Here is a 13,503-nt window from a genome sequence, read left to right on the forward strand (position 1 = left end):
ATCAAAACCCCAAAACCCAAAAGAAAAACAAACTTACAGATGAATGGCCTTGGATAATTCGCTTCATCTCTTTATGCCTCAGTTTAATAATCTCTGAAATGAGAGCACTAGGTTGCAATAGGTGATCTCTTAACACACCTTACAGTGCTAAGTCAAATATTTAAATTAGAACCATAGCCAAAAGAGATGTTGAGCAGGAATATCCCTCAAACTACCTAATTCAACTCTCTTATTTTTATAACTGAGAAAGTTCAGGACTCACCCAAAGTTCCAATGTTAAAAAATGCCAAAGGTTGAATTTGAATCCAGATCCTTTGACTACAGAGATGGGTTGTTCCCACTGTATTGTCACTTTTAAATTATTTTCTTAAATGAAAATAAGAAACTGAACCTACTATCAATTTTGGCATTTACCCAATCTTTTCACAGTAGAGTAATGGTCCTCCATCATCATATAAACTATTACCTTATTATTTAAAATGATTTCAGCTTCTAGCGACTTGCTATTAACATGCATAATAAAGAAACTGCAAAATCATCAAAGCACTCTTAACTAATATGCCACTGGGGCATTGGAATATTCAACAAAGTAAAGTAATTTTAAGAAGCAAATGACAGAGGGGGCTTTAGTTGCTTGATCTCAGTTTTTGTCATGCATATTTCCAGAAGCCCCTTATGGTTCTTTCAGATGTTCTAAGATTTCTGCTTCCTTTCCAACTATGCAATTGCTTTTTTGTTTGGAATCACACTGAAATCAAAGGGGGGAATGGGGTGAATTTAAAAGAAAATGTGATATTGATTGACCAGCTGCTATGTACCCGCTGGAGGAGGACTTATGAAGATAGAACAAAAATGATGGATGGGCTGAAAAAAAAGAAACACAAGACCATTGAGTTTTTTATCCTTTGAAAGATAAAACCTCAGAACTTCAAAACAATAAAAGGCATATTTCTATATGTGTGCACAAATTAATTGGAACACAACAAAATAATTAAACTTGTGAACACTCAATAAATTTTACAGTGTTTTACATCTAAAAAAACCTAATATTTGCCATGTCATCTGTTGACTATGATTATATGTTTTACATCTGACATTAAGTTGTCAGGCCTTACCCTTGACTATCTAGAGTTTCTCTACTGTACCACAGAAATGTTTTCACACTTGAAGTTCCCTCCATCATTGGAATTCTCATATTGGCACTCTAGTGCCCCTGTGAAGCTCTCCTCCAATTGACTGTTTCCTCACAGATCCTCCATTTTGAGGAAAGTGTCTGGGCCAGCCACATCTTTGATTTTTTTCAAGGCTGTGTTCCTGATGCTCTGGACCTTTTCTGACATGTCTTTGTGTTTTTACCATTCCCTTTCCTTCTTTAGCTTCCTCATATGTGTTGCCTTCTATCATTAACATATAAACTCCATGAAGGAGTCTCTCTGCTTGTACTTTTATTCCCAGTGCTTGGTAAGTACCTTGGTAAGGTAAGTCAATGCTTAAGAATGTTTGGTAGCTGATGCCTTTTATTACATGGAATATTAAGCATATATTAAAAAAACATATTTTTTAAAAGTCTAACTTTGATAATTGTACGTTAGTCTTCACCAGGGTTTGTTGGCTGAATTCTAAGACTAATGAAGTACTTTTGTCTCTTTCTATTTGATAAATGTCTTCAATTTTCATGGCATGATGCAAGGCCATTTTGCAGAATTCTATCTCCATTTGTGAATTTCTGCAATTCTTGAACAATTCAACTTGTCATTATGTCAATATTTTTATAAGAGTTCACCATTTCCTAAGTGGGGACAAGACTTCAAGGTGCTCAGAAAGTAAAAAGTAAAGTTCTTAAATTAAATTTGAGTGGATGTTTTATAATCTGGTGAAGATGCCCCTGATCAGACTCACTGAAGTTCAGAGTAAAGTGCAGTTAAAAATGTAAAGCCAAACAAACAAATAAATAGTCCCAAGAAGACAACAACACTAAGAATAAAGATAATCCTCTTGTAAAACAGTATTACCCAGAGAAAAAAAAAAAGCAAAGACTTTGAGAAGGATCTGCACATTAGAGAGACTGTCACAGTGTTTCTTGAAGTTAAAAGTACAGTGAGAAGAGCAGTGAAATGAATAACTGCTGTCCAATTATACAAAGAAAAAAATTGCTTTTCATGGACAGAAATACACAAAGACCAGAGTATTGGATATTTAAAAAGGTATCTTTTTTTCAATTATCAAGCATTTATTTTTTTCCTCCCACCTCTTCACAGCTCCACCAGTTCCCTAGAGGAAAAAATAAAAAACCTTTGTAAGAAATATTCATAATTAAACAAAGAAATTTCCCATATTGGTCACATTAAAAAAAACATATCACATGTTTCATATTAATGCTTAACCTATCAGTCAAGAGATGTTAACATTTTTATGATCAGTTATCTGGAATTGATTGATCATTGGTTTGAATAAAGTTCCCCAGTCTTTCAAATTACTTTCTTTTTACAATGTTGATAATACAGTATAAACTGTCATCCTGTTTCTGCTCACTTTTCTTTGCATGAATCCAAATGTCTTTCTAGAATTTTATGAAATTGTTTCTTCATTTCTAAGAGCCCACCTGTATTCCCTTAAATTCACATTCCATTGATTGGCATCCTATTAAATTAGCAGTTTTTTGGCCACTACAAAAAGAACTCATCTATATTTATGTAAATAGATATCTACATATATAGAGATATCTTATCTATCTTTTCTATCATCTATCTATCTATCTATCTATCTATCTATCTATCTATCTATCTATCTATCTATCTATCTATCTATCTATCTATCTACCTCCCTATCTACCTCCCTACCTTTTTCTTATGTCTTTGATCTCCTGAAATATAAGCCCAGTAGTGGGTCATTTGTGATGCATATGTGGGAGTTTGCAACTTTTCAACTGAGGGGTTTATTCATTTGAAATATTGCTTATGATTGGTATAATGTATAATATTATATTCCTAATGGACAAGCTATTCTCTAATTGTTTCACCTTACATTGTCTTTTTGCAAAACCAATTCACCTCTTTTAGTTGATATATTTAGTGGATATTTTATATTTAGATATTATACATAAATATTTTGATGCATATATTTAGGGTTAGGGTTAGATGGATATATTACTTTATTAGTGATTTCTGTTTTAATCTAATGTTTAGTATGGGTTATACATTTCAGTCCTATATTTTTTATCAATAGGTCAAAATAGGTCTTAGTTTCCCAAAAATATTTGCGCTATGAATACACATGTACTCCATCATATAAGAATGAAACATTGATTTAATCATTGTAGATATTCCCTCTGCTCCTATAGAGAGGCAACGATCAGTAGTCCAGGTAACTGTCTAAAACCTAAGTTATCAAGCTGCTCCTGACATGCTTTGATAGAGTTTCCTACTGCTAATCATACCTATACAATCACAGGTGCAGATCTTATTCTTCATCAATTCAAGTCTCTGCCTAACCAAACCTTCTTATATGCAATTTTTGTCCTTTTTTCCCTCCAAAGAGGATTTATGCAATCTGCTGAGTATTTTCCTCTCATTCTTTTTACATTTCAGAGATACTAATGTAGCACTCTATTCATCTGTCCATTTTGTCTATCCACAGTCTTGCTAGTTATGAGAAACCTGTTAGGTTTTATTTGTCATGAGTATACTCTTTGACCCAGTGATCCCACTACTAAGCTTATACCTCAGGAGATCAAAAATATAACTTCTAACCCAGGTCAGAGGACCTGGATCAGAATCTCATCTTTGCCGTTTAATGTCTATGTAACATTTGATGAGTGCTTCTCTGGGGTTTAGTTTTCTTATCTCTTAAAAAAGGTGATATTGGAATAAATGACCTTTACAGTCCTCTCTAGACCAACTCCGTGATTTTATAAACTTCTCTTTTTATACAAGTTTTTGATGGCTTAGGAGCCACTTGTCACACAGAAGAACAGGAGATATTGGATAAGTTGTTGGTCTTAGTATGAGGAAGATACAAGCTCAGATCTTGCCTCAAATGCTTACTGGCTGTATAATGCCGAAAGAATCACTTAACCTCTTTGAGACTTAGAGTCCTTATCTATAAAATCAAAGCACTGGTCTTGGTGGCTTTCAGTGGTCCCTTCCAACTCTAAATATCTGATTGTATGGTAACAATTATTAGTTATATGTTCAAGTCAAACCCATTAACTGCTCCTGAATTATATTTAGTTTGGATTCTTCTAAGCTCATGGAGCTCTATGATTTTCAGGCAAAAGCACGAACAAAGCAAGAGTTATGTTAAAACGGCTTTGGCCCCAGTGTTCGACATGACATTATTGAATGTACTATAATTTAGACTTTTGAGATTAACTAGATCATAATTATAGGCAATCAGTTTCCTGGACCCAATCTGTGATTTCCTTCATGTACGGAAGTCCTGATGAGGAGAACTATCCCCCTGAGACTAATGCAGATCAGGACCTGCATTGTAAATTATAGTCTGAGCAATGCCAAGGGTATTGGAATTTGCCATGGTCCCACAACTGGTAGGTACTTACAATAGAACATATTCCTATGGCTTGCTGACCGTGAGATTAGCTTTTTCTCCAAAGTGCTGGCTCTCCAAATAATACATCTATTGAAATAATATTACTGAAAGGCATTGCTCTTTAAACCTATTAGTTAAATCCTCTTCTAAATGAACCCAATGACTTCAGTGCTTGTGGTAAAGATTGAAAGACTATTCTCGTATCATAGATGGAGAAGAGCTATGAGGAATCTTTGAAGTCATCTACTACCTTTCTTTCATTTGAAACACCCTGAAACAGACCTAAATAAGTGAAATGAATCACAGGTAACATAGGAGAAAGAGACAGGATTTTAAACAAGGTCCTATGACTCCCAAACCAGGATGCTTTCCATGGTGTTGCATTTCATGAAGGATGAGTTAACGAGGCTAGGTTACGTATTGCCCTTCATTGCAAAAGCAAATACAAAATTGCCAAAGGAATTTTTCTAATGCACAGATCTGATCATGCCATTCCTCTAGTCAAAAAAGTCCAGTGGCTCCCAAATACTTCCAGGATCAAATATAAAGTCTTATGCTAATCTTGGAAAGCCTTCCAATACTTAGCCCCCTCCTGTTTTTTCAGTCTTCATGCCCTTTACCTTCCTCCATGCACTCCAGTCATGCTTAGCTGGATTTCTCCCTGTTCTGAACATGAGCCCTTCCATCTGCATCCTCTGTACTTTTGTCCTGACTCTTCTCCATGCCTGGATTGCTCTTCCCCCTCATCTCTGCTTCTAAGTTTCTTCGGTTTTCTTTAACATTCACCTCGAATCTCACCTTTTGCAGTAGATTTCTCCTGGTTCCCATTGTTCCTTCCCCCACTGCTAATGCTTTTCATCTGAGTTTACCTGCCATTTTCTGTGCATATGTCATATATACTTACTTATTTTAATCTATTTTTATCACCAATGTTGAGTAGTGTGACTGACATATAAGTGCTTCACGACTGACAAAATTATCAATCGATATGCTTCTGTTAAAAGATTGTAATACTCAAAGGAAGTTATGACACAAGGTACCTGATTGGACAAACCAAAATTATTCTCCAAACATTTTAACCTTGAAAGCTTATTCCACACCTCCTCCAATAAAATAAGGTCATTTTACTCTCACTTGCCCTGATTAATCTATGGAAATATACACATAAATACATTTATACATAAACATGTATATGCACATATATCTGTAATATAATTTTGGGAAATACAGACTTAGGCATATATATAATGTCATCACTCATTTTTGAGCATATCAAGATAATTATTAAATTTCATATATTAATATTTAAAAACCTCCATGTATAGTTGCATTTCTTGTGGGCAATCCCACAATTAACATACATTAGGTGGCAGAGTGGATAAAGCACTGGCCCTAGATGTAGGAGGACCTGAGTTCAAATCCTGCCTCAGGCACTTGACATGTACTAGCTGTATTACCTCTGGAAAGTCACTTAACCCTTATTGCCCTGCTAAAAACCCCAACAAGCAAACAAAAGCAAAAAAAACCCAAAACATACATTATGGTTCTTCCACACATTTATATATTACCTTTGTTGATTGCTGTGAAGGAAAAATTGATTTTCTATTCTTTTCTGCTCATGGTTTCTCTAAACATAGAAAGCCCAACACAGGACATGTATTCTATTCCTTTCAGCTTCTATAGGCCTTGCCAGCACTTGAGCTCTACTGACAAAAGCTTGCAAAACCCAGGGTCATTTTCATATCATGATGATGTACCAGAAGAGAAAGTCACTTTAACATTTTTAAGCATGTATGTGTGTGTGTGTGTGTATATATATATATATATATATATATACACACACACATGCATACATGCATATGTATATATGTGAATATATATACATACACATATATATATGTATATATGTGAATATATACTGTAATTCTAGAGGACTGGGGTTGTTGTTGTTTCTGTGTTGCCATTGTCATCATTGTTGTTGTTTTCTCTCTTTCAATCCTTGGTGCCTAATACAGTCCCTTGAACATAGGAAGTAGGATCATACGTTTAGAACATGAAGAGACCTTAACCATTGGTCATCTAGTGCAATTCCATTCTAAGAGGTTGAGTCTTTCATGTCAGGAAGGTAGTAAATATCAGTAGTGGTTACATGCAAGAAAACTGGCCACCAGTGAGGAATGCGTTTGGTTACAAGCAATTCATTAAGCTCACCTGCTAAAGTGTGGAGAAACTAAGGCATGCACCTTTTCCGGACTAGGCCTGACTCAGGGAGGTTCCTGAGAGGACATGAAAATCCCCCACCTGCCTCCTACATTTGCTATTATTATAAAAAGTTACATTGTCCTTCCAGTGAGTTCCTCAGGCTTGCAACCCTGGAGTCCTCCTGGATTCCTCACTATCTCCCAGTCCCCATCCTGTATCCAAGCTAATGGTAAGGCTTGCTGATTTCACCATTGCAGCATCTCTTGAATTCTAAGTCACTTACTCTCTGACACTACAATCAGGTTTTATCCCTTCAGGCCTGGATTATTGTCCTAGCCTACTGGTTGGTCTGCTTGACTTGTCTTTCATCATTCCAATACATTCCCTATTCAGCCATTAAAGTGATTTTCCTAAAACATAGGTATAATCATGTTACCTTCCTACTCAAATTCCCATTAACTCCCTATTGTCTCCAGGAACAAACACAAAATTCTGTGTTTGGCATTCAAAGCTCTTCATAACAGCTCTCTCCTCCCTTTCCAATTACTTATACTTTACTACAGTGACAATGGTCTCTCTGCTGTTCTACAAACAAGACAGCTAATCTTTCATATCTGAGAATTTTCTCTGCTTCTCCCTCCTCTTCTCTGATAACTGATTTCTTTTACTCCCTTTAAGTCCCAGCTAAAATTCAATCTTCTACAGGAAGCCTTCACAATGTCTCTTTTAATTCCAGTTTCTTGCCTCTGTTTATTATTTTCTATTGATCCCATATATAACTTGCTTTCTATATATTTGTTTGCAAACTGCTCCCCCCATTAGATTGCAAGCTCTTTGAAAGGAGGGACTATCTTTTGCCTTTTTTTTTGTATCCCCTGTGCTTAGCACAGTGCCTGCCATATAGTAAGTGCTTAATAAATGTTTATTGATTAATTGAAAAAGAATAGACATGGAAGACACCTTGAGTTGAATCAGCTAAGAAGTCTCCTTTGCCAGGTTTTCCCATCTTGATCCACCAGCTAATTATCAAAGATCCTATGGAATTCCTCATGCCTGCTTGGTACTCAGGCAATAAAAATGACATTAAGAGTCTAAGCTTGCGGCAGCTAGATGGTGCAGTGGATAAAGCACTGGCCTTGGATTCAGGAGGACTTGATTTCAAATCCGACCTTAGACACTTAACACTCACTAAACACTCGCTGTGTGACCCTGGGCAAGTCACTTAACTCCAATTGCCTCACTAGAAAAAAAAAAAAAAAAAGAGTCTAAGCTCTTTCTCCCCTGAGACCAATGAGTCTTATAGAAGGCCTCAAGACCTTTTTGTTTTATTTTTGTGGGGCAATGAGGGTTAAGTGACTTGCCCAAGGTCACACAGCTAGTAAGTGTCAGGTGTCTGAGCCTGGATTTGAACTTGAGTCCTCCTGAATCCAAGGCCAGTGCTTTATCCACTGTGCCACCTATCTGCCCCACCTCAAGACCTTTTTAAGGAAAAAAAAAAACAAAACCAAAAACTTAGTATAGCTTGCTTTGGAGAGGGGCTATCATGTTGGATCACGGGAGGGAACCTTTCCCTCATCATGGAGATCATAGATCTTTTGAAGCATTAGAGAAACAAGCCCTACCACAATTTTAAGGTGTTCATTTAATGTCACATGAGGATATGAGTCAGTTATATTTTTTCATTAATTATTTCCATGAACAAAAATTGATTTTTCACTTTTCAATTCCTCCCACATCACCCTTCTGTCAGGGGAGGGGAAAGAAAAAGAAAATCATTGTATCAAATACTCATAGTAAAAGAAAATCGTATATCAGACAAATAAAAATTATTTGTCTATCTATCTATCTATCTATCTATCTATCTATCTATCTATCTATCTATCTATCTATCTATCTATCTATCTATCCATCCATCCATCCATCCACCCACCCATCCATCCATCCATCCATCCATCTATCTATCCATCTTCTATCTTAATCTGCATCTTGAGTCCATCACCTCTCTGTTAGGAGGGTGGGTAGGATTTTTCATTATCAATCCTCAGGAATCATGTTTATTAATTGTGTTGATCAAAGATCTTAAGTCTTCCAAAGTTGTTTCTTTTTATGCTATTGTGTTATGGTTAACATTGTTTTATTTCTGCTTACTTCAATTTTATTAGTACCTAAATTTTCCTAAGTTTCACTAAAACCTTTCCTCTCATCAATTCTTATGGCAAAATAATGTTCCATTAATTTTATATATCATAATTTGTTCAAGTATTCTAATAATTGATGGGCAACCCCTTATTTTCTAATCATTTTATGCTGCAAAAAGAGCTGCAATAAAAATTTTTCTACATATGCCCTTTCGGGACAACTCTACTCTGAGCCTAACTGATTGATTGTTGAGTCTGCACCTGGCACACAAAGCGACCCTACCTCTCTCCTTCCAAGTCACCCATCAGACTTGGGCCACTTACACACTGCCTACTTAAACTCCACTTGGAAACTTAGATGGAGCATATTGCCTGTTAAATAGCAAACAAGCCCATATAGATGAGCTACAGATTGTGTAGAGAGTAGTCATGTTTTTGTAGACTGGAAAAGCAAGATGAGGCCATGTTATGAAGAGATTTATATGCCAAATAGAGATCTTGATTCTTTTTCCTTGATAGATATGGGGAGATTTCCAACCTTTTTTTGTATAAATTCCCCTTGGGCAGCTTGGGAAAGCCTATGGACTCCTTCTCAGACTGCTTTTTTTTCTTTTTAGTGAGGTAATTGGGTTTAAGTGACTTGCCCAGGGTCACACAGCTAGTAAGTGTTAAGTGTTTGAGGCCAGATTTGAACTCAGGTCCTCCTGAATCCAGGGCCAGTGCTCTATCCACTGCGCCACCTAGCTGCCCCCAAGACTGTTTTAAATATGTAAAATAAACTACAAAAAATATAAAGGAAAATAATTATGCTGAGGTATAGTTATCAAGATATATATTAAAGAAAAATAAAAACAAGTTCATAGATCATAGGTCAAGAATTTCTGACCAAAGGTGATAAGAAGCCACTACCATTTAATGAGTTGGAGAGTGACATAATAAAACTCTTGTTTCAGGAAAATCACTGGGGAAAAATAGCCTTGCTTCCTTGCTCCACACATCTTTCCAATAAACTCTTGTCAGGTTCCATTCAAATGCCATGACCAACACATACATTTTGTTAATGCTCCTATTATTGGAAATAATATATGGTGATGCTATTTTGCATGTTGCATGCAACATGTTGCATGTTGCATATTTTGCTGTTCCTTCTTTATTTCCTCTACCCCTTTAATATAAAACAAAAAAAGGAGAGGAAGGCATTAGGAAGTAAAAGGAATTGTAGAAAAATGCCACTCCCCCCATCAACTTCATGTGTTTGAGCTTATGTGTGATAGGGTGCAGTCCAGGTAAAGGTAATGCTGTTTTCCTAAGAGTTTAGAGTAGTTTCATTTCTTTCCCTGTTCTGCATTACCTAAATTGACATTTCTGTCTCTTTATGAGTCCAGGCAAGAAACATCTCTACATTTAAATTCTTTGGAAAAGCCAGTATCCACCAGGTTGGAAAATCATATGTCAGAATTGATTTTCTAAATAGTAGTAATTCAACATAAGCAGCAGTGAAGGTGCTTTTAAAATTCTCTATGTAAGAGCACTTTATCTTGGGAGGCATTTTATGAAATGAAGATTATAGTATGCCTATATGTTCAGTCTGAACCTATGTATTGACAGCAAAACATTTCTGCTGAGAGAAAGTTACCATAGTGGAGAATACAGAAAATTCTTGAATCTGGGATAACACAAGCAAATTTATTGAAGAAAAGGAGTATGGTTCTGGAGTTAGAAAGTGGAAAATTGGAAAGAAATTTCGAGGTGATCTAAAAACCCAGAGAGGGTCAGGGGTTACCTTTGACTCACATGGGCAGGGAATTTGATGAAATGAATCATATTTGATCCAGTCTGGAAAAACAATGGTGCCTCACAGGTGAACCCCAATAACAATCAGCACAGAAGCATTGACCTACTCTGTTGGTCAATTTACTCTTCTTTAGATAACCTGGTGGTACTTCACTATATTGGTTCCAGACTTTTTCTTGGAAACCTAATCCAGTGGACTTTAGTCCTAATATGGCTCAGAACTCCTCATATCAAAGGATCCACCAGTCTCAAACTCAGTAGCAAGGACCTCAAACATGGGTCAATCAAAATTGTAGAAATGCATGATTTTGCAAGTCTTAATGACTCTTATTAATGCAAAGTAAATTATAATTCTACAGGACTGGTGATGAATATGCTATCTATCTCCAGGCAGAAAGGTGATTGGATCATATGCAAAATGAGATGCATTTTTGTATATGGCCAACATTGGAATTTATTTTGCATGACTGACTATTTCTTACAAAGGCTTTGTTTTTGATTTTCATTGTGGGGAGAGAAAATAAAAAGAAATGGTAATTTCTTTAAAAGAAAAGTTAATTAAAAAATAAAATAATGGACCACATCCAATCACATTGTTCCCACTATTTATTATATATGTATAGTATTGTCTCTTGTGGTAACATTATTGGAATTTGGCTGACTGACTGGGATGAGCCACACCTGGCCTGCCCTGAGTGATGTGTGCTGCTGATGTCAGCAGGAGAAACCAATCTCCACAGGCAGTTCTGAAGGACCTTGCCTTTTTGGGGAGGAAGAGTAAACACTCGCTGAGGGGGGCTCAGTCTCTTACAGAGTTTCTTTCTTTCTTTATGGTGTGTGTGAGCAGCAAGAGAAGAGGAGTCCTGCAGGCCCTGGCTGAAAAGCTGTTTTTCCACTGAAGCTATGGCCCCCAGGTGGTGAGTTAACATGTCAGCCCTGCTCTTTTGAATTAGCTGAACTGGAAGAAAGTTTGGGGACTGTATAGACTTAGGTTAGAGTTAGGAGGATTATCCATATTTCTTTTGCCCTGTTCCCTTGTCTTTGATTTTATTAATTTCACCTTTGCTGTTTATTTAATTCCTATTAATAAAACCTGATTTGTTTGTGGAAAGGAGGCTCTTAGGCTCCTTTCTTATTGGCCTGGGAGAAATATATAAAAAGGCAGTTTGTAGGGGAGGGAGCTTTGTATCTAGAGGTCCCTAATTATTTCTGGGACCCCAATATTGCAGCGAACCACTCAATTAACTCTCCATATATTAAATTTGTCCCTCACACTCTTTAATGTGAGTAGGAAGTTAGTAAGGTAGGTGAGTAAGGGAAAGATTTTTCTCCAGAAGATTATCCATGGGACCCTATGAGAGCTTGAGAGGAACTTTGTGGTGATGCTCTTGACTGTGAACCTAGACTTGCCAGTTTCAGGGTAGGTTGGCATAAGAGACTAAGCCTAAAGTATGAATAAGTGTTTCCACTTTTTATATGGCACTATGAGGCAGCTTGCTGGCTTAGTGGATAGAAATCTGGGTCTTGAGTCAGGAAGATTGGAGTTAAAATCTTTCCTCATCTAGTTACTTGCTGTGTGACCCTGGACAAGTCACTTAACCTCTCCCTTAATGCACTGGAGATAGAAAAGCCAAGCCATTCCAGTATCTTTACCAAGAAAATCCCATGGACAGTATTGGTGCGGTATTATCTATGAGTCACAAAGAGTCAGACATGACTGAACAACAAGTGGTACTACAGAGTGCCTCATATATCCATTACATTGATAACATTTTAGTGAATGCAAAAAAAAAAAAAAAAGGGTTTTGTACCATTAGTAAGTGATATAAATGCCTGCCCCTGGCTCCTATGGTTTCCTTCAAGTATCATTCAGAATCCCACCTTCCATAGAAAGCTTTTCCTGTCTCATCCTAAGACTAACATTTTCCCTCAATTATCCCAAATTAACTCTGCATATATTGTATTTATACCCAGTTGTTTGCTTGTTGGTTTCCCTATCAGATCATGAGTTCTTTGACATGAGGGACTACCCTTTGCTTTTCATAATGTCCCCACTGTGTCCCCAGAGAACAGATCAAAGGCCAGAAACCAGGAAGTAAGTTGCACTTTATTTAATACCATTTAGGCCAAGAGAAAGTGAGGCCCCCTGGAGACTCATAGCCCTAGGCTCTCACACATCCACCCTCTGAGCTCTTAGCTGCTCTGTTCATACATACACTGCTGCTTCTCCAGACCTCACCTCTGAGGGTCCACCCCCAGGAATGCCCATCCTCAACACACAAACATATAAACACCCTGCCCAGGCTGAATGATGACACCCTTCCCTTATGCCACCGACCCTCTCTCCACCACACTCCCAGCTGGCCTCTTTTATTTCCTGTCCCCAGATAGCTAGACCCAGGAAGTACCCTCGACCCCATCCTACTCTCCAGTCTGACCCACACAGAGGTCATGGATGAGGGACAGCCTGCTCTCCTTGTGTATAAAAGTGCATATTTATTCAGCTTTTTTTTTTTTATAAAGACCTGTGTATATTAAAAAAAAATAATGTCCCCAGTGCTTAGCACATTGGGAGGCAAATAGTAGCCTCCAAATAAATGTGTATTGACTCATAAGTACTTTCCTCATTCCTCCCTTGCAGGTCCAGAACCAAAATCATTTAATTCTTCCATTGTTACTGGTACAGTGGTGTCAAGTCATCGCAATGAGTTTTCAAAACAATCTGCTCTTTCTCCTGTATACTACTGCTGCTGCTGCCCCTCCTGCTGCTGCTGCTGCTACTACTGCTAGTACTGCTACTAGAGCTACTAAAGCTACAGCT

This window comes from Dromiciops gliroides, chromosome 2, assembly GCF_019393635.1.
Source record: "Dromiciops gliroides isolate mDroGli1 chromosome 2, mDroGli1.pri, whole genome shotgun sequence".
NCBI classification, from domain to species: Eukaryota; Metazoa; Chordata; class Mammalia; order Microbiotheria; family Microbiotheriidae; genus Dromiciops; species Dromiciops gliroides.